The following is a 19,128-nucleotide window of genomic DNA, read 5'->3' on the forward strand; positions in this document are numbered from 1 at the left end:
ACATATATAGCTTCATTGCAGTTGGACAACAGTTGTTTTTAAACGTGACTGAATCGTGAAGAGCACGATTTTGCATCGTTGTACCAAAAGGTAACGAAAATAAAGCACTTTAGACTCATAGTTTAACTTCTGCGTCTCTGACATGACTGCTTCCTTGGAAGTGCTTTTTGCATTTTTTGGCCTGTTTATCACTCGCCTTCGTTTAAATACGCGTTTCTGACTCTGTGTATCTCAACTTGCACTATACCGAGACGACGAAACTACGTTTGCGTGATGTGACTGCGTAATTTTTGTCGTTTGAATTCGGTTTGCAACTGCTTTTCTGCAGGACGTAAACGTTTTCTGAATTATGGAGAAGGCCACAAGTGACGCGTTTGCCCAAGGAAGGGTTAATAACTATAGAATCTGCTCTCTGCGAAGTCTCGATCCGCAACCTCAAGTGCACCAGCTTTCTACTCTGCCCCCAGTGCTTTCTTTCGGTGCGTGAATGTTATGTTCATTACATGTACTTACAGCTGAAAAAGTACTCTTTGTGTTTATGTATTACCTCTGTAATTACCTATAGAAAAACCGTTCGAAGAACCTTCATGTGTAGACATGAGAGTTGTTTTTTTCTGGTGAGCCTTGAGTATTGCAAGTGTCCAATATGCAGAATTTTATTGTTTGCGTTTATCTGAATGAGGTGCTCAGTGTACAGGGCATGACATTCTCACTTCAGTGACGTTATCTTACAGCTATGCATTGTATACGCGGTGAAAGAAAAGCTGTGTAGTAGACTTATTTCACCTGGCCTTTGGGTAATACGCGTTTCTTCGAATGTTATATGTGCTGCTGCATAAACGCACCATCGCCTTCATGCCGTTGCCGCCATCTAACTGTCAAGTAGTGGTCAAGTGCCAAATAATGTGTATTTCCCTTTTTAGTGCGATGTACTGCTTATATATATCTAGTTCTTTTGTGTTTCGTAGTAGTACAGTGGTTAATAAGTAGTTCATTGCAATATTATTCCATATTTAGGTATTTTGCGCATCTTTATTGTTTTTGCCATGCACTGACATTTCGCCTACATTTCTTTAAATTTCATGACTCTGTCACATCAGCAGCTCTTGTGCACTTTGGTCAGTATTGTACTAAACACATCGTGTTACTTATATGTGTATACGTTAAAGGGCCTGCATTTTCAGTGTGTTCGATTTTTGATTTCCAATTTCTGAACTTTACAATGAACTTTTGTGCTGTTTAATCATGGACACACTGTGCATTCTTTAATTCTCTTCTTCTCCGGAACTTGTATCGTGCCCCATTATGTGCAAATCTTGAGTTTTGGAAACGGAGCAATAAACGAAGTCACAGATATGTTGTGGGTCGAAGTCATCCCTTATGCTCTGGATCATGCAGGCTGCGTGCATTCAAACGCACTGCGCACCACGAGTGGACAGAAAAACATAAATGCGCGACCAAGCACAGCACGCGCGCACGCGAAAAAAAAAAAAAACGCGCCACGCGCACGAAAAAAAAAAAAAACGGCGCGCGGCATGAAAGAAGAAAAAGGAGCCGCCAAGAAAGAAGGCAAAAAAAAAACGGCACCCGACATGGGAGAGGAGAAAAAGCAAGCGCGCCCGAAAAAAAAAAAAAAAGAAAACGCCGCGAGGAGTGCGAGGGAGGAAGAGGGGTAAGGGGGGGGGGGGCGAGAAGAAGCGAGCGGCTGTTGTTACTGTTGCCCCGACGACGTAGAAATGCAATCGTTACGTAACCGCTGCGTCATCGCCGCCATTACAGCGCTTCCACTCGCCAGGGCCGTAACTCAACGGCTTTCTTGGCGCTCTCGGCGCAAGCGTCGCAGAACGTTTGAATTACGCGTCCCTATGGGAGGTATACGAAGAGACCTACCAGTGCTACCAGCCCCCAACACAGCACTCATGTTTCCTGACGTATTGCCAGATGGCGTCCATATCTCACGTAGCGCCTCTTCTATCGTTTCTGGACGAAATTTCAGCGAAGCACGCAGATACGCGGCCAATTTTTTTCTTCTGATTTACTGTGAGTCGTTACCTTCTTTATCTTCTCAGTCCATGTCCTTCCTTTCCTAAACCTTTTCACATAAGCTGGAGTGCTTATTAATAAGAAATAGGCTGTAGTACTTTTTAACAAATATATGAAATAAAAAGTATCAGCTGCAGATAATTTGACTCAACCATGGCTGGGTATAGATCGCCTCAGCTTGAGCATTGGGCAATGCGCGCGGTATTTTTCATATGGAAACCAGCGCGCCTACGGTGGTTTCGTTTCGTATGGTATATCGACTTTCCGTTACGAATCGCAGCCTCCATAGCCGTATATTTACACGAGTAGTTTATTTGGGCTCGACGTCCTGAATGTCCGGGACATCTCTCTCAGTTGAGCACGATGTGCTTGCGCACGCCAGCCTTTCTAGTACGCGAGCATTTTTGTCCATTTGACCATTTCTCGCATGAGAAGACCGTCGTTATAAAAGAATGGTTGTGTCCAACAAAACTTCCTAATCCGCCCGCGACGAAGGAGAGTGTTCTAAACACTGCAGTGGGCTACATAACCTCGTCTGCGGAATGTGAATTTTCATCTGAACCATATACGGCGCTGTACCCGCGGTGTAAAACAACTTCTAGGAAAGCTCTGTTGAATTTAGTGTAATCGGAATAAATGTCTCAATGGCAGCCGTGCCCAATGGTAACCATGCCGCCGCGGCCGGGATCGAACCCGTGTCTTTCAGGCCGGCAGCCGAGCACCGCGGACATTCTGCAAGCGCGGCGGCACCATCCTACATGATCGTCTGCTCATATTCTGGCTAAGGAGGTTAATTACATCAATGCATGAAGTTAAATCTTAATCGTACGGTGACTAATAGCCGTGTAGGGGACAGGGGCGTAGCCAGAAATTTTTTCGGGGGGGGGGGGGGGGTTCAACCATACTTTATGTATGTTCGTGCGTGCGTTTGTATGTGTGCGTGCCTATATACGCAAGCAAAACTGAAAAATTTCGGGGGGGGTTCAAACCCCCCCCCCCCTCGGCTACGGCCCTGGTAGGGGACAACAAAACTGCATTTATACAAACAACAAAGCACGCTTCAATGTTGTATCTTGTTGATCAAAGCAATCCTTTACATAAGTATAAATTATCTGCTGTATCGATGCCCGAAATTTCCATGTGTTAATATTATGAACTGACGCCGCCTCAAATTTCGGCCGCGGTGGCCGCATTTCGACGAGGGAGAAATGCAAGGACACCCAACTAGTTAGATTTAGGCGCACGTAAAACAACCACGCGTTGTCAAAATAAATCCGAAGTCCCACCACGGCGTGCCTCGTAATTGTAGCTGGTTTTCGCGCGTAATATCTTAGAATTAAGCTCTGATGCTAAACTTCAATACGTCCTCTTAACGTGGCTGTAATCAACCGTGCATTGCACCGCTTGTATTTATCCCCTACCAATACTGTGTGCTGCAGATCCATAGGTGCGTTCTCCTTGTATATATAGCTTAATATCGCGAAGTAAGAAGTCAATGCAGCGCGTAGCCGAAGAAGATGAGATGTGAACTTTCGGTCACGGTGACTCCAACTTCATTTTTTGCAGCGAAGCTGTCTTAGTCGACCTTTGCCATTGACGTCATTGGCGTAACGCTGGTCACGTGACCTGAGCGGCGAGAGTGGCGCGCGGCTAGAAAGGGGAGGAGGGGAATCAACCAGGCGCGAATTGAGGCGCAAGAAATGCACACGGAGCACAACGATGAAGAAGACCAAGAAATACAATTGTACAACGAAGCACTACCACAGCACAATGAAGAAGAAGGAACGCGGCAAGACCAAAGAAATGGCATTAAATAAAGACAAATCATCGTGCGAACCTCTTGCGTTAATGTGTCATTTACGTAGTCGGTGCTGGGGAATTCACAGATAGAGTGCTGCCAGTTCCATGGAGCTTGTCAGTGATACCTTGTGGTGATTTATAGAGAGCGAATTCTGACGTGGCATGATCACTGAATGTCCACATAAAGATGGCGCATATAAGGTTTAGTGTTGAGGATAACTGAAGCGCCGAGATATATGATCGGTAGCGTGCCAACTTCAACTAGTGGTAATCTCCAGAATATGCATACGGCTGTTCTGCATAGTCTAAAATCACACATGAGGTTCAACGGCACTGTATAAGGACCACGTAATCAAACAGCTTGTAGACAACGGACAGTAAGCTGATGGGCCTGTAATTTTTCAGGTCCTTGACGTCCCCTTTCTTATGGATCAAGATGATGTTGGCATTCCTCCAAGATTCTGGTATCCTCCCTGTCGAGAGACACTTCGTATACAGGGTCGCCAGTTTCTCTAACATAATCTCTCCACCGTCTTTCAACAGGTCTGATGTTACCTGATCCTCACCAGCGGCTTTGCCTCTTTGCATTCCCTTTAGGGCTTTCTTTACTTCTCCTGTTAATACTGGTGGGATGTCAGATTCCTCTGGGATATTACTGCTTCTTACATTATCATCCTGACTGTCTCGGCTGCTGTACAGATCTCTGTAGAACTCTTCCGCTACCTCAACTATTCTATCCATATTGGTTGTGACCTTGCCATCCTTGTCCCTTAATGCATACATCTGATTTTTGCCTATGCACAGTTTTGTCTTCGTAGCTTTGAGGCTTCTTCCGTTCTTTAGAGCATGCTCAATTCTCTCCATATTATACTTTCTTATGTCGGCTACTTTACGCCTATTGATCAACTTCGAAAGCTCCGCCAGCTCTATTTTGTCTGTTGCATTTGAGGCTTTCATAGCTTGACGTTTCTTAATGAGGTTTTTCCTCTCTTGGGATAGCTTACCAGTGTCCTGTCTAACGACTGTACCCCCGACTTCCACTGCACACTCCTTAATGATACTTGTCAGATTATCATTCATTGCGTCAACGCTAAGGTCGGTTTCCTCGGTTAAAGCCCCGTACCTATTCTGAAGTGAAACTCTGAATTCTTGTACTTTCCCTCGCAGAGCTAGTTCATTAATCGGCTTCTTCTTGCGTATCAGTTTCTGCCGTTCCTTCCTCACGTCTAGTTGAATTCTAGATCTTACCATTCTATGGTCACTGCATCGGATCTTGTTAACTACTTCCACATCCTGTATAATGCCCGGGTGGTCGCACATTATGAAGTCTATTTCATTTTTAGTTTCGCCATTAGGACTCCTCCACGTCTACAAGCTATTCACAAAAGTAATTGCTAACAGAATTAATAGGACATTAGAGTTTAATCAACCAAGGGACCAGGCAAGATTTCGTACAGGCTTCTCAACAATAGACCATATTCATACTATCAATCAGGTGATAGAGAAATGCGCGGAATACAACCAACCCCTATACATAGCCTTCGTAGATTACGAGAAGGCATTTGATTCGGTGGAGACAACAGCAGTCATGCAAGCACTGCGGAATCAGGGCATCGACGAAGCCTATATAAACATAATGGAAGACATCTACAGCGCATCCACAGCCACTATAGTCCTTCATAAAGAAAGCGACAGAATCCCAATAAAGAAGGGCGTACGACAGGGAGACACGATCTCTCCAATGCTATTCACCGCGTGTTTACAGGAGTTTTTCAGGGCCCTAGATTGGGAAGAATTAGGGATAAGAGTTAATGGAGAGTATCTCAGTAACCTGCGATTCGCTGATGACATTGCATTGATGAGTAACGCGGGAGACGAATTACAGCTCATGATTACTGAACTGGATACGGAAAGTAGAAGAGTAGGTCTGAAAATTAATATGCATAAAACTAAAGTAATGTGGAACAATCTTGGCAGAGAACAGCGCTTTGCGATAGGTGGCGAGACGCTGGAAGTTGTAAAGGAGTACGTCTACTTAGGACAGGTAGTAACCGCGGAGCCGAACCATGAGAGTGAAATAACTAGAAGAATAAGGATGGGATGGGGCTCATTCGGCAAGCACTATCAAATCATGAATGGTAGTCTACCACTATCTCTCAAGAGGAAGGTATATAACAGCTGCATCTTACCGGTACTTACCTACGGAGCAGAAACCTGGAGACTTACAAAGAGGGTTCAACTTAAATTGAGGACGACGCAGCGAGCGATGGAAAGGAAAATGATAGGTGTAATCTTAAGAGACAGGAAGAGAGCAGAGTGGGTCAGGGAACAAACGGGGGTTAAGGATATCATAGTTGAAATTAAGAAGAAGAAATGGATATGGGCCGGCCACGTAGCACGTCGGCAGGATAACCGGTGGTCATTAAGGGTAACTGACTGGATTCCAAGAGATGGCAAACGCGTGAGGGGGAGACAAAAAATTAGGTGGGTAGATGAGATTAAGAAGTTTGCAGGTATAACGTGGCAGCAGAAAGCACAGGACCGAGTTGATTGGCGGAACATGGGAGAGGCCTTTTCCCTGCAGTGGGCGTAGACAGGCTGATGATGATGATGAATCAAACAGCTACACAAAAGATAAACGAGTAGAACGTAAACACTGTATAGCTGTGCGTGTAGTGTATATAGCTCAGGTGAAATATTAGGGTTAAGTAGTACGGCTTTGCGGATGAAAAGGGTCATCGAGTAAAACTCGATGAACCTTCATTATCGAAACCGCTGGCTTCATTCTCTACAGCATCACGTTGCAAGGAGCTGTCTGGCTCGAGCAGCGCGCCCACCGGAGCCTGTAGCTTGACGTTCTGTGCACTCCAAACGCAATTTCATTCTCCTTCGCCAAAGCCTACTGCCGCTTTCAAAAGGTCAGCTGAGGGTCAACAGGGGAAAATCCTTGAACACTCCGTGACCTGTGCAGACACTTCCGAAAAGCCAGAAGCGCGAGAGTAGTGACGCGGCCGGCTCGTCCAAAGAAGCGCACGTCGCGGTTTAAAAGCAGAAAGGCCGCGCAATCATCTCGTTTCCACTCGCTCGCTTGCGAGTCAACTAAGACGGCTAACCCTTTTCTTGTTAAAGGTCTCCGTCCGCCTTCGCTAACAACTCGCCCCGGGCAATGACAACAATGCCGCTTTAAAGGTGAACATTTGACAGCGTTCTGTCTGGCTGGGAAGCAAATATCATTAAAAAAGTGACAGCAACCGACGTATTATTAAAAGTAAAAACAACTTTTACTTTAAAAACCCGACGTTTCGGGTCCAACTCGGACCCTTCTTCAGGGGTGACTGTGGGGCGCCAGAGAGCAACAGAGTTTATAAAGACTTCCTCTCTTTAAGTCGGGGGGTCACGCTTGGTTTGACTGACGTGCCGTAGTCCATTGAAATAGACACTCGGCAGCGCACCTGCAGACCTGTTCACGTTGCCGGGTGTTGCCTGAATGTGCCAGGACTCCACAAAAAGTCGCTTGTGGTAACTGACCTCGAAGTCGGCGACGCGGGAGTTGTCAAAGGCGAGGCGGTGGTCGTTCACCTCGCTGTGCTCAGCTAGTGCACTCCTTTGCCTGTCGAACTTGCGGACGTCGTTCCTGTGTTGTCGCAGCCTCTCTGAGAAGTTCTTCGTTTCCCCCACGTATGAAGCGCCACAATCCGCACAAGGAATAGAATAAATCACTCCTTGCGCTTTTTCCTTGGGCGCTTTGTACACGAGTATGACCGTTTACAAAGCAATTACCCTTTTCTACAGGTGCCGTCTGTCATGACAGAACATGCCCGGACCTGCGACCTCCGGCCATGCTGTTAGCCCACCTTCGTAACGACCGCGGGCTGCTACGCGCACGAGTGCTTGCAGCGAGGCGAAAAAAAGCTTTTTTCCGGTGCTTCTGGTGGTTGTGCAAAGAGGAGGCGAGGGACATCTCCTTTTCCCAGATGCATCTTCTGCTACGAATTTTACAGCGAAAGCTGTTATGAGATCATTTCACCGGCCGTTTTTGGCGCCGTAGTTGTCCGCCGCCGCTGCTGCCGCCGCCGCCGGTGTCCGTAACCAGTATCGCTCGAAATAAGAAAAAAAACGAAATAAGAAAAAAATCCCAGAATGGAACGAGGTTCGAACCTGGGCCCTCTGCGTGGGAACCCAGTATTCAATCTCTCAGCCATGCCGGTGCTTGAAACTGCTTTGCAAAAAGGTCCTATAGACGATTTTCCGCAGCGGCCCACGGGCGCTGCCATGTTTGATCACGTGATCGTAACTGGCCTTCCCCCAGCCATTTGCCCCAGCCAACGCAATGGGCCAGCGAAGCGGCCGTGGCCGTACTACACAAGCTGGTTGCTGCAGGGTGTAAGCAAGCCACATGCTTGCGCAGCAAAACATGTAGTCGCCTCAGAGTTGAAAACGTTGAGACATTTGCGTTTGTTTACCTGGTACAATTGATATGGAATGACCCATATACACACACACATATATATGTACATATATATATATATATATATATATATATATCTATATATATATATCTATATATATATATATATATATATCTATATATATATATATATATATATATATATATATATATATATATATGCGAGAATGAAAGTTCTATGGATCCTGTGGGAAACGCAGTTGCGGAAGGACGACAAATGTACGAAACAAGCTTTACCAACGTTTCGGCAGCAGTATGGCCTGCCTTTTTCAGAGAGATTATCACTCTGACGAAGGCAGGCCCTCCTGCAGAAACGTCAGTAAAGCTTGTTTCGCACGTTTGTCGTCTTTCATATATATATATATCTATATATATATATATATATATATATATATATATATATATATATATATATATGATGATGAAGCTCGGAGCCGACGAAACGTAAATAAAAATTGCTTCGCACGCGCGTTGTTTGCTGCTTCTGTGAATATTTCACCGGACCTAGAAACCCTTTGTTGTGTGTTATATATATATATATATATATATATAATATATATATATATATATATATATATATATATATATATATATATATATATATATATATATATATATATATATATATATATATATTGCTTCGACCATATGCTTCGACTAACACTTGCAAAAATTCTTACCAGACCTCTCCAGAGTGAAGTGAGACTGTTAGCTGCAGCGGGCGACAGTAAGTTTTAAGGACGTGCTAATTAGTTAGCCGCTGAAATTAATTTACTAATTTATTTTTTGATTAACGCAGGCTTCAGGTTATTGTCAATGGCGATATTGTAGCCACGGATAACACGACGTGATGTCAGTTTTGAAAGCAAGGAAAGCACCTTGTCTAAAGCCCTGAACTCTAAACCCCTTACTCTGTCTATAACTAGCACCCTCACACCTTAGAAAGAACATCTTCACGAAAAAGGAAACAGCCATATCAAGGGTGGCTTCCGATCGTCTGAACACCCTTATCACTGAGAAATAGAAAAATGAAAAGCTATACCAGTCTGGGGACATCCATTCACATTAGCATCGAAGGACAGAATATCTCAAGCAGAGAAAGAACGAAGTAAAACGCCACATAGACAGACAGACCACTTCTGTTACGAAGCCATACACAGGCCATCTGGTATAAGGTAACCTTGATATTTTCACCTGCCATTCAGCGCAAAGGAGGATGTTCCTATTCGGCGTGATTAAGCAGCAAACATTCAAAACATACGCGTAAGTCTATGGCGGGCTTGTACGTCGCCCTAAAACACAGACATATCTGAATCTGAACCCGCCTAATATTCAAGGAATTTTCATATAGCGAATTCCTATATCAGCTCGCACTATGGGCCAAAGGTGTTTTGACAACTAAATACATTTAGCTCCTAGAGGGCGTTTTAGGTAAAGCCATAACCCTTATGCAAACCCAAAGCCTATTGGGGAAGCAAAAGCAGCATTGCACCCACTTTTTTTTTTTGCGAATTCCTGTTTAGCAAAACGTTGTTTTTGGAGCATGAAACCGCTCCAAAGGTGCGAAGTGTCTTACAGTGCATTTTTAATGCCGTGCCGGTTGTTTTACCTAATATTTAGAGAATTTCAGACGTTTCAGCGGAAGTATATCCTTGCTAGTAAAATAGACCAGTGGTGCTGAACCGGACGAACATTCTGACGCTATCGTAAACGCCGAGTTCAGTAGATGGAACTCGACTGCACTAGCAAGGGTATACAAACGTCTCACAGTTTCTCATGGACTTGCCTAAGGCGACTTGAAGGCGAAAGCCGCCTTCTTTTTCTTCTGACTCAATCTAATGATTCATTCCACCTCCGCCCCCTCCGCCCTGAAAGCTTTGTACACCTAACGTGGTTTTTCAGTGCCTCCGGAATCAGCACATCTTTGACCAAGTGACGGTGTTATGTTATAACGTCACACATTTTGACGACGTGCGGCGTCCTGATGACATCTTAAGGTGCACATGACGTCATCACATCATCTTTTGCATCACTCGTCGATGGTCACTTATCACCTGTGATGAGGCATTTAAGGCTGTCGCCTTAATATGCCACTAAGAGGTGTATCGCACACCGTCTCTATATTATGCACTGAACGTGCATAGCGATGGTCCCACGCCGATGACGCGGCCCCGTCTAGAAAGAAGCTGCTCCCGTTGTTCGGAGTGACATGTGACAGCGAGGCTAACGTGAAGCGGGGAGGTGTGCGTTGAATGCCCTGGCATTCCAGCACAACGGTAGGTGTAGAGCACGCGCATGATGAAAACACGAAACAAAAGCACTCAACTGAGAGCCGTTTTGTGCCGCACAGTGTTCTGGAGGTGAGCTCACGCAGCTTATCTTTCGTAAGTGTTCCATAAAGGGAAGCTGAAGAACTTAAAAAAATGACTTTGGAGCGTTTATACATAGTTCGATCCCTGCTTAATTCGAAAACCAATGTAAGAGTTCACAGAACTTAACGCAATTAGCATTTCTTGGCAAAAAAAACAGCGGCTGCAGCCGCAGGGCTTCTTGAAATTCTGAGCGAACGCGGTGACGTCATCTTCGATGAGCGCGTCAACATCAAAGCATGGCCTTCGCGATCAGTTTTACCAACGCGCGCAGCCGGAACTAGTCACGGAGACCACGGTTGTAGATACGACAGTGATTCGCGGCCCCCCGACTATGACGCAGTTCCGGTTAGTTCGTTTCCACGCCCACACTTTCCGCGGGTTCGCGTAGGCGGAGCAAGACGAACTTTTCTTTCGCGTATTTTAAAGCTCCTGCTCCCACAACAGCGGAAAAAATTACGCCATCGTCGAGAATAATGTTGGTCCTAGTTAACAACACAGTTTTACCGAATTCTAAAGCCACTTCAGCTTCCCTTTAACCATTGGCCGGCGGGCACCTCTTTGTCCAGAATATTCTCTTTCCAGAATTTTTCTTTCTTTCTTTTTTTTTCCGTAGGACATTACTGAGAATGTGTGCCTTGCTTCTCTTATCCACGGGAAATTACCACTCCTGAAACGATATCGGATTGTTCAGGTGTTCCACTATGGCAGGCGAAGGAAGGAATCAAAAAAGTCTTGAGCATGAGGCTACACCCACTTATACATTCACGTACTGTTTGCTATCCCTGGAAGAGACACGTACAGGCGATGCTCGCGCTAATTGTCGTCAGGAGTCGCGAGCACATGTCATCGTGTGAACATAATGTTTCAAGTGCCCATATTAATATTGTCTCCACGGGAACGCATGCGTATTGATGCCGGTTGTTGCGCCTGCCATTACACTCTGATACAACTTTAGAAGTCCGCGGCATTTCCTTCTGCCAGGCGGATGTGCACAAGCCTGCACCAATGGGCGCGCACGCCAGCCTGACGTCATGAACCGGGCGGCCCCGTGACCCCGGGGACCTAACCGGTTAGAGCGTCTAATCACGGAGAGGTAACGCGGGAAACGCCGTCAAACATTTATAATCAGAATTTTTCGATCTGCGGCGACTATGAAGTCGTATGCACACAACACATGCTGCAAACAGTGGGAGGTGAGAGCGAGAGCGGTTCGTGTTATTGCGCGGCGGTTCGCTGCGCATGTGCGCAGTGCGCGCTCATGCGTCGCTGCTCGACATATTGTGGCCAGTTGTCGGTCCCTATAGGCAAGACACACCAAAACATGAGCGTTTGTCTCGTCCGCTTAGTTGAACACTTGAACACCTGTATGTAGGGAAGGGTTCATTTACTGACTCACGCTTTTAATTAATTCTTGCAAAAATACTCTTCAATGCATCGCAGTTAACGTTTTCAGCGTAAAAAGGACAAGGTGTTTAAAACCAGATACACCGACCGACTTTCGCACTACGGATGTCAGAAGTATAGCCGTTTTGCCAAGGAGACTGCCTTCATTCACTGCCAGCAACAAACATTCAGGTCCGACAGTATTTCTTATGACTGAGTGAGATATCGACGTTAAGTAACAACACGATACCACAGCGCGCACCTTACATCCAAAAGCATGCATTGCACAGATTCATTGATTCCCGTTCCCACGCGCGGCATCCCCCGTGCCTGGCGAAAACGCAGCAAATGAAAGCGAAAGAACGGCGCATGGCTAAGGTTTAAGTGCCGTCGTGTATTATACGACTGATTCATGGACGAATGAAACGTTAAACTAAAGATGGGCATAGGTTTCGCAAGTTATAATTCGAGAGCACTATCTCGGACCTCTAATTATGTTGTTACAAAAGATGGCTTAGGCCTGAGATTAAGCGTGGAAGTCGACATTTTGTTGTGATTACGCGTTTACTGACGGTGTAACAACTTAATAAGAACGAAATAACGCGTTTTAGCTACTTTCTGTAACTTGTTCGCATTTGAATTGATCCTGAGTCACATGACTCTACAAGTACGACACGAGAGCGGCTAAAAGGAATCGGGAAAGATCTTTAACACCCGCGTATATACTTAAGAACAGAACATGAACAAAGGCGCTAATATTCAACGCCTCCAAGATGGGACGAAGACGCAACACAGCAGTGAAGAATCGCGTCAGACCCTTAACAATAACCATCACGAAAGCGTTATATAGTGATGGTAATTAAACTGCGATAACCACTATATACACTCCGAATATTGATTTCTGGGCTTGATAAAATGATTCACTCAGATGTGAATCGTAAAAATACATTGTAATCCATGATTTTCAGATCCGTTACATTATTGCACCTCCATACAGAAGCCAGTAAACAACATAACAACATATAAACCGCAATCCTAAGTTTATCTCTACAAAAAGAAAAAGAAAACATGCGTATAACACCCGCACCACCATTTTTAAGCACATTTTTCCGTGTTCTTGGTGCGGGCTATACGTGGGAAAATACAGTATTCAATATCCCATTAGAAAAAGCAGGCGGCAAAATGTTCGGTATCGTAACCTGATACTTGAAGGACGACTAATGAAAAATCAAAAAGCTTTTCTTACTTCATGACCCCCAACGGATCTTTCAGCGTCCTTTCGACTTGGGCCGATGACCTCTCACCGACAACAGGGGTGGGCCTGCTGTAACTTGATACAATCGCAAACCGTCGCTCCGACAGTCAACTCGTCCGCGCAACAGCCGAGGACAACAAACAAACGGCGTGTATCGATGCCCTGCGTTGAGGTGAGGAGGAAAGTGGGGGCGGCGGGCTGTTCTACTACAAGCTAGGACACGCCGAAAATCCCCGTGGAACAGGCGACGAAAGAAAAAAAAAAACGGTGTTGAGACTCGAGAGATAGTAGCGGTATGCAAGCGATGGCGCGTCGCCCAATTGGATGAAGATGTACTCCGCCAACAGGATAGCGAGTTTGGACGTTTTTTATCAAGTTATTACTGGGTCGTTGAAGCGCCGTAGCGCAGAGCTCCGGAAATTTCAACTACACGCGCAGGGGCGTGGCCAGATATTTTTTCAGGAAAAGGGGGAGGGGCGGGGAGGGGAGTTGAACTAGCCTTTTTGTATGTTCGTGCGTGTGTTTTTATATCTGTGCGTGTACATATGCACATGCAAAATTGAAATTTTTCTGAGGTTCGTGGCGGGGGGAGTGAACTACTTCTGTGAAGACACGTTTCACTTCTGTATTATACCGATTCCTATGGCGGAGGGATCAACCTTGTTTCTTCAGTGCTCCACTTATACCCGTTGTTCATGGCAAACCGTTGTAGCTTTTCAAAAAACCGCGCGATAACTCGGCGTAATGCTTTCCACTGCAAGCTAAAGCCATTTGGGAGGACTTGGAGCTATTGCGTGTCTAGCTACAGCTTCATCACAACACGGGCAACCAGCGTCCGCATCAGCGAGATTACTTGTTTGTATGCGATACTAAGGAGCGTTTCGGTTTTTCGAAAATGGAAATGCGCAGTGCTTTAAGGGCGCGTGGCTATTACAGCTCCGTTCTTGCTTTGGGGATGCAGCTGCGGTGGTGCGTATACATGCAAGAAAGCAGTTTACACTGCAGTATTAGAGCGCCATTACAATGGGAGGCAGGGCTGCCGTTTTCTCTTTCGACTTTTCTGTTTTAACGCGACAGCGTTAGCCAGCTCGTTTCGCAGAAATTCCGGTGTCGGCGTCGGGGTCGGCGTCGTTGGTTGTGAGCGAAAAACCAGCGATGCCCGCGAGCGAAAAATCGAGTTAGGTGCATGCAAGTAAAGAAACAAAGAAAAATATTCGGTTCTAGTAGCAATCGAACCCAGAGCTTCTTCGTGGCATGCACGTGTTCTACCACGTGGACACGTCCGTGCTCGAAAGTGCTTGGAGGACGCTTGAGCTTTGCCTTCAAGAGTAGAACGCGATAGCGTAATCGGGCCCCGTGCGCATCGCCGTCTCAATCGCTGGCCTGGCTTCGATTCTCGGTGGACGCCTAAACCATTGCTCAAGGAAACGAACGTCTGTGTGCATTTAAAGTGGCCATTTCAAGCTATCCTATAATGCCTACTGCAAGCACAGCTGCAAAGTGCCCACTATGTGTCCCTAAAGCAACACGCGCAGCTGCACACGTTGTTGATGCTATTGCTGATAATCATGACTAATTATGCATGTGCACTTTCTAATGAGTGGGCCTTTAAACCAACCGCTCAATGCGCAATTAATACGTTTTGATGTCTGGTGCGATTACATACGCTTCTGTCAAGCGATATTACACGCGTTGAAACCCATCGCACTACGTGACGTCCCACTACGTTGCCCGGGCGACATTACGTCTCTTCGCGGGTGGAGAGGCGCTGGAGAGTGGGCGCGACTAGTTTTTCGAGAGTTAGCGTCGCGGTCAAATCGGGTCAAACCCGACTATAGCGAACTCGGGTGAATCGAATTACCCTTTACACCGAACTATTTCCAAACACGACAATGCTTTAACGTCAACGCATAGAAAAATGTAAGTCTACATCGAACGAAAAAAGCCGGAACACTTGATACATCGAACATCGGGGCAGCGCGAAACACCGCAAGAAGTTGACTTTTCCTCTCAAAGAACTGGCTTTTTCTCGCGAAAGGGCGCTTTCCCGCATGCATTTGGGAGAGTGAGTGGTGTGATTATGCGAGCAACCCGCGGAGCGGCTAGAAACTACCGCTTACCACCACGTGCTTTCTCCCGTGACAGTATCTCTTTCCTGGATTTGAAGCGGGCCCGTCGTACGCGGTCGCCTCTCGTTTCCCCGCGATTATCTGCTCTCTTCTGCTACCGCAATAAATGCCGTGAAACGGAACAACCTGCCGTTCTTCTCAAAGCTTGCGATAATGAACACAATCGAACGGAGAGACGTGTGACGTCGCCGATGTGTACAGCATCCCAATAAGCACACTGAGCGCGATGTTGAAGGACTAGACCGACATTAAAGAGTCATTTCGGAGTAGAGGCGCCCGGCGAGTACGCACATCTGCGCAAGATAATGTTGAGAAGCTAGTCGCATTCATAGTGTACTTTTTCGCGTCTAACCCGCGCCTGAATGTAACCCACAACCATAACTGCAAACCGCCTAAAATAAAAAATAAATAAAGAAAGAACAAAAAGTTCATGTATTGCTGTGAAGCCGCCTCTCTTGCATTATCGTGAAGCAGTGCCGTGAAGCCAATTTGAGCACCGAAAAACGCGTCGAAAATTCAGTAAATGCTTTAAAATCTTTGCATCAGGTTATGCGATATATCGAACTAATTCTCGATGTTTCGGGAGTTCGATATATGCGGGTTCGACAGTATTTGGCAAAATGTGATCGCCACTGCCTCCTGTACGAACGAGCCCAGTCGTTTGAGAGGTGTAAAAAGAAAAGCAGGTGCCTGTTTACTGGCCCGAAGTAATCCGGGCTGGGTGGCAGTGTAGAAACGGACTGCCATTATGACCCTTCCCAGTGGCGTAGTCACGGGGTGGCACACAGGCCCGTGCCTCCCCCTCCCCTCCACGATTTTTTTTTTTGCCATGGCATACAGAGCAAAAAATGGCACTCGATCACATGTGCCTGCGCGGCCCCCCTTCAGACCATGGGGTGCCCCCCCCCCCCGAAAAAAATTTCGGCCCACACCCTTGACCTTTCCCTTTAAGAGAGGCGTTGTATTAATGCCTACAGTCAAGTAATGAGTCCGTTCAATGTGGCGTATTGTTTCTCAATTATGATATTGTCGCGAGTTGGAGGTCCACAAGGCGAACTGCCAGCTTTTGGCACACGTGTGCGGTCCGCAAGGATGTTCTAGAGCTACAAAACATATCTCACGTCTTCTTTCTCTTCCTGTACTTTAACAAATGACTTATTTCACGACGGCTGTGTGATATGTCACACGCGTATACGCGACAAGGCTTCTCCGCTTGTACAGAGCCGCTGCAACGGCGCTGGTGTTATCACCCTTTTTACTGTAGCCATACGGCTAAAGCAGATGCCTGGGCGAGTTAATCCGACATATTTGAAATAAAAGCATTGCAAAAGATGGAGGACCACAAAGAATGACTGGTCCTCTGTCTTTTGCGCTGCTTAAAAAGTGACGGTGCTCAAGCTGGCCCGAGCATTCTTTGCTTTAACATCGCATTGCAACATCGTATTGTAACATTGTATTGATATGTATGTATCGGTGTTGAAGAAGCATAGGTCACCGAATGACTGTTATATAATCAAATGCAAAGAATGATCCAGTGAATAATGTAGTATCTGTCACTGTGACATTGAAAAACAAACAGTCGAATCGGTAAAATTTAATGTATTCGGTGAACTTGTGCCCGGCAGAAGGAACGTTTCAAAGTAAGTAGAAGCAAGTGGCGCTCGCAGTACGATTATAGCGGCGAGCACGGTCGTCAATAATCGTCGACGAAAGACGTAGTCTTTTGTACGTGCCTCATCGAGCACTTGAGCGTTATCGCTAGTGATCGCCTTAGCTCCAGAAAAAAACTCGTCTACTGGAGTCGTGTTCGCAATTTTATCACAACACTAAAACAATCTTGATGGTTCCCAAACATTACTGCGTGGCCTGCGCCGACCGGCGGCAACGTGTGTAACAGTTGTTGTGAGCGAAGCCGGGTCACATGAATATAAACAAGTGCGCGTGCCAATCTAAACACAAGCAAAGATAGCATGAGATGTCAGAAGCCGGGCAGGAATAAAGCGAATGAATAGAACACCTCATATGGTGTAATAGAAACAATTAACTGAAGCAAAGATGCTGTTCGCTGTACTGATTCAGTGTGGACTAAAAACAGGCACAAAAATGTCAATGGGACAACCAGCCTCCATTCGTCAAGTCACAATACCGGACACTTGACCTCTGGTCGGTCAGCTGAGTGGGGCTGGAACCGAGCCAAGCTTTCAAGCGTGTCTGGCCAGAGACAATGTGCTTCGGTCACGTGTGCGGCCGAGGATGCACACCTTCATCCCACCGCCTAGTGGATCCCAACCTCGAGAACACACACGCTAACGAGCACTCTAGAATTATGTACCCACAATTTGCCTAATTCTTACGAAGAATTCAGATCCACCACCTGACCAGAGATGAGCTCTGAAGACCTTGACTATTTGAGAAACACACCTATTCTGATTATTTATTTTTGGTAAAAACACGTACTTCACCAAAATTTCGGGGGGGGGGGGGGGGCTAGCTCCCCTCCCCCCTGGCTACGGGCCTGCTCGTAATTGTTCTAAGGCACTTTGTAATTTTATAATAATGTGCATGACGTGACGTTGATAGTGCCCGAAGGCTCGTTACATGTCAGAATGAAATGTTTGAATCACATATTGTCAGTAAGTATCAGTATGGTCTAGCCTTACTCATAAGTAAGTGGGCCAACAAATGTTGCCTTCAAATCATGCAGCGATAAACTGTAGAGCTTCATGACATCTGTTTCATATTCTGTATTTAGTTTCCGTTGCATTTCCTTTACCGTTGTAAATGTTCAACATTATATGTTCAACATGTCCCCACAGAAATATAGCCTCCGCAGCCGGAATCGAACCCACGTAGCATACCCGCGGAGAAACCACTTCATATGGCAAAACGCTTTTACATACTCGTGATGCCATTCAAACATCCCTCCATTGTAACTGTAAAAAGTGAAAACCGAGCACGCTTTACCTCCCACCGTAGCTCGTGACTTTCGTCAGTTCAGCAGTGTAACAAAAAAAGAAGGACGGCATGGAAAAAGAGGACAGTAACGGCAGACAGCCCCCCCTCCCCCCACATAAATGTGCCTTTTCAGGTGAACCTTCCCAACTACGCGCTGTGACTCACTCAAAAGTTAGTAGTTTCCGTCTTTTCTTTGTACTGTGGGGTTTCTTTTTTCTCTTTTCACGCAGACAGTGAAACAAACAAACAAAAACTGATGAGGAGACGAATTCTGGACAGGCCGGAAACTGTTCATCACCCGCATCCTCGCGTCAGTTTTTCACACTACGAGGGCCAATCTTTTTGTATTGCAGGTTTAAAATCGTCAGAGGGGTCTATAGAAAAAAAAAATATGAAATCCAACGAACATTACCTTAATTTTTAAGAACGATTATAACAGGACAAGAAATGTTTTCTATAGGTATATGTGTATATCTTGTTTATTCATGAATAGTAAGAACAAAATCAAAACAAGAACCCTACTACTACTGCTAATGAAAATAGTAACAATAACAATAGTATTATTAATAACAATAACTAAACAAAAAATTCAAGCAGCTTCAGTGAGTTAACCTATGTATACTGCGCGGTAGTAAACACGGACGACAAGAAGATACAAGGACTGCGCCTGTTCTTGTATCTTCTTGTCGTCCGCGTTTACTACCTCGCAGTATACATACGTCG

The 19,128-nt window shown here is 45.8% G+C and overlaps 1 protein-coding gene across 1 annotated transcript in view; it reads right to left on the bottom strand.

Moving 5' to 3' along the window:
* LOC119395848 (neprilysin-1) overlaps positions 1-19,128 on the bottom strand; it is a 198,751-nt gene that overhangs the window by 161,808 nt on the left and 17,815 nt on the right. The window lies entirely within an intron of this gene.

The sequence above is a fragment of the Rhipicephalus sanguineus genome, chromosome 6 (genome assembly GCF_013339695.2).
Source record: "Rhipicephalus sanguineus isolate Rsan-2018 chromosome 6, BIME_Rsan_1.4, whole genome shotgun sequence".
Lineage (NCBI taxonomy): Eukaryota > Metazoa > Arthropoda > Arachnida > Ixodida > Ixodidae > Rhipicephalus > Rhipicephalus sanguineus.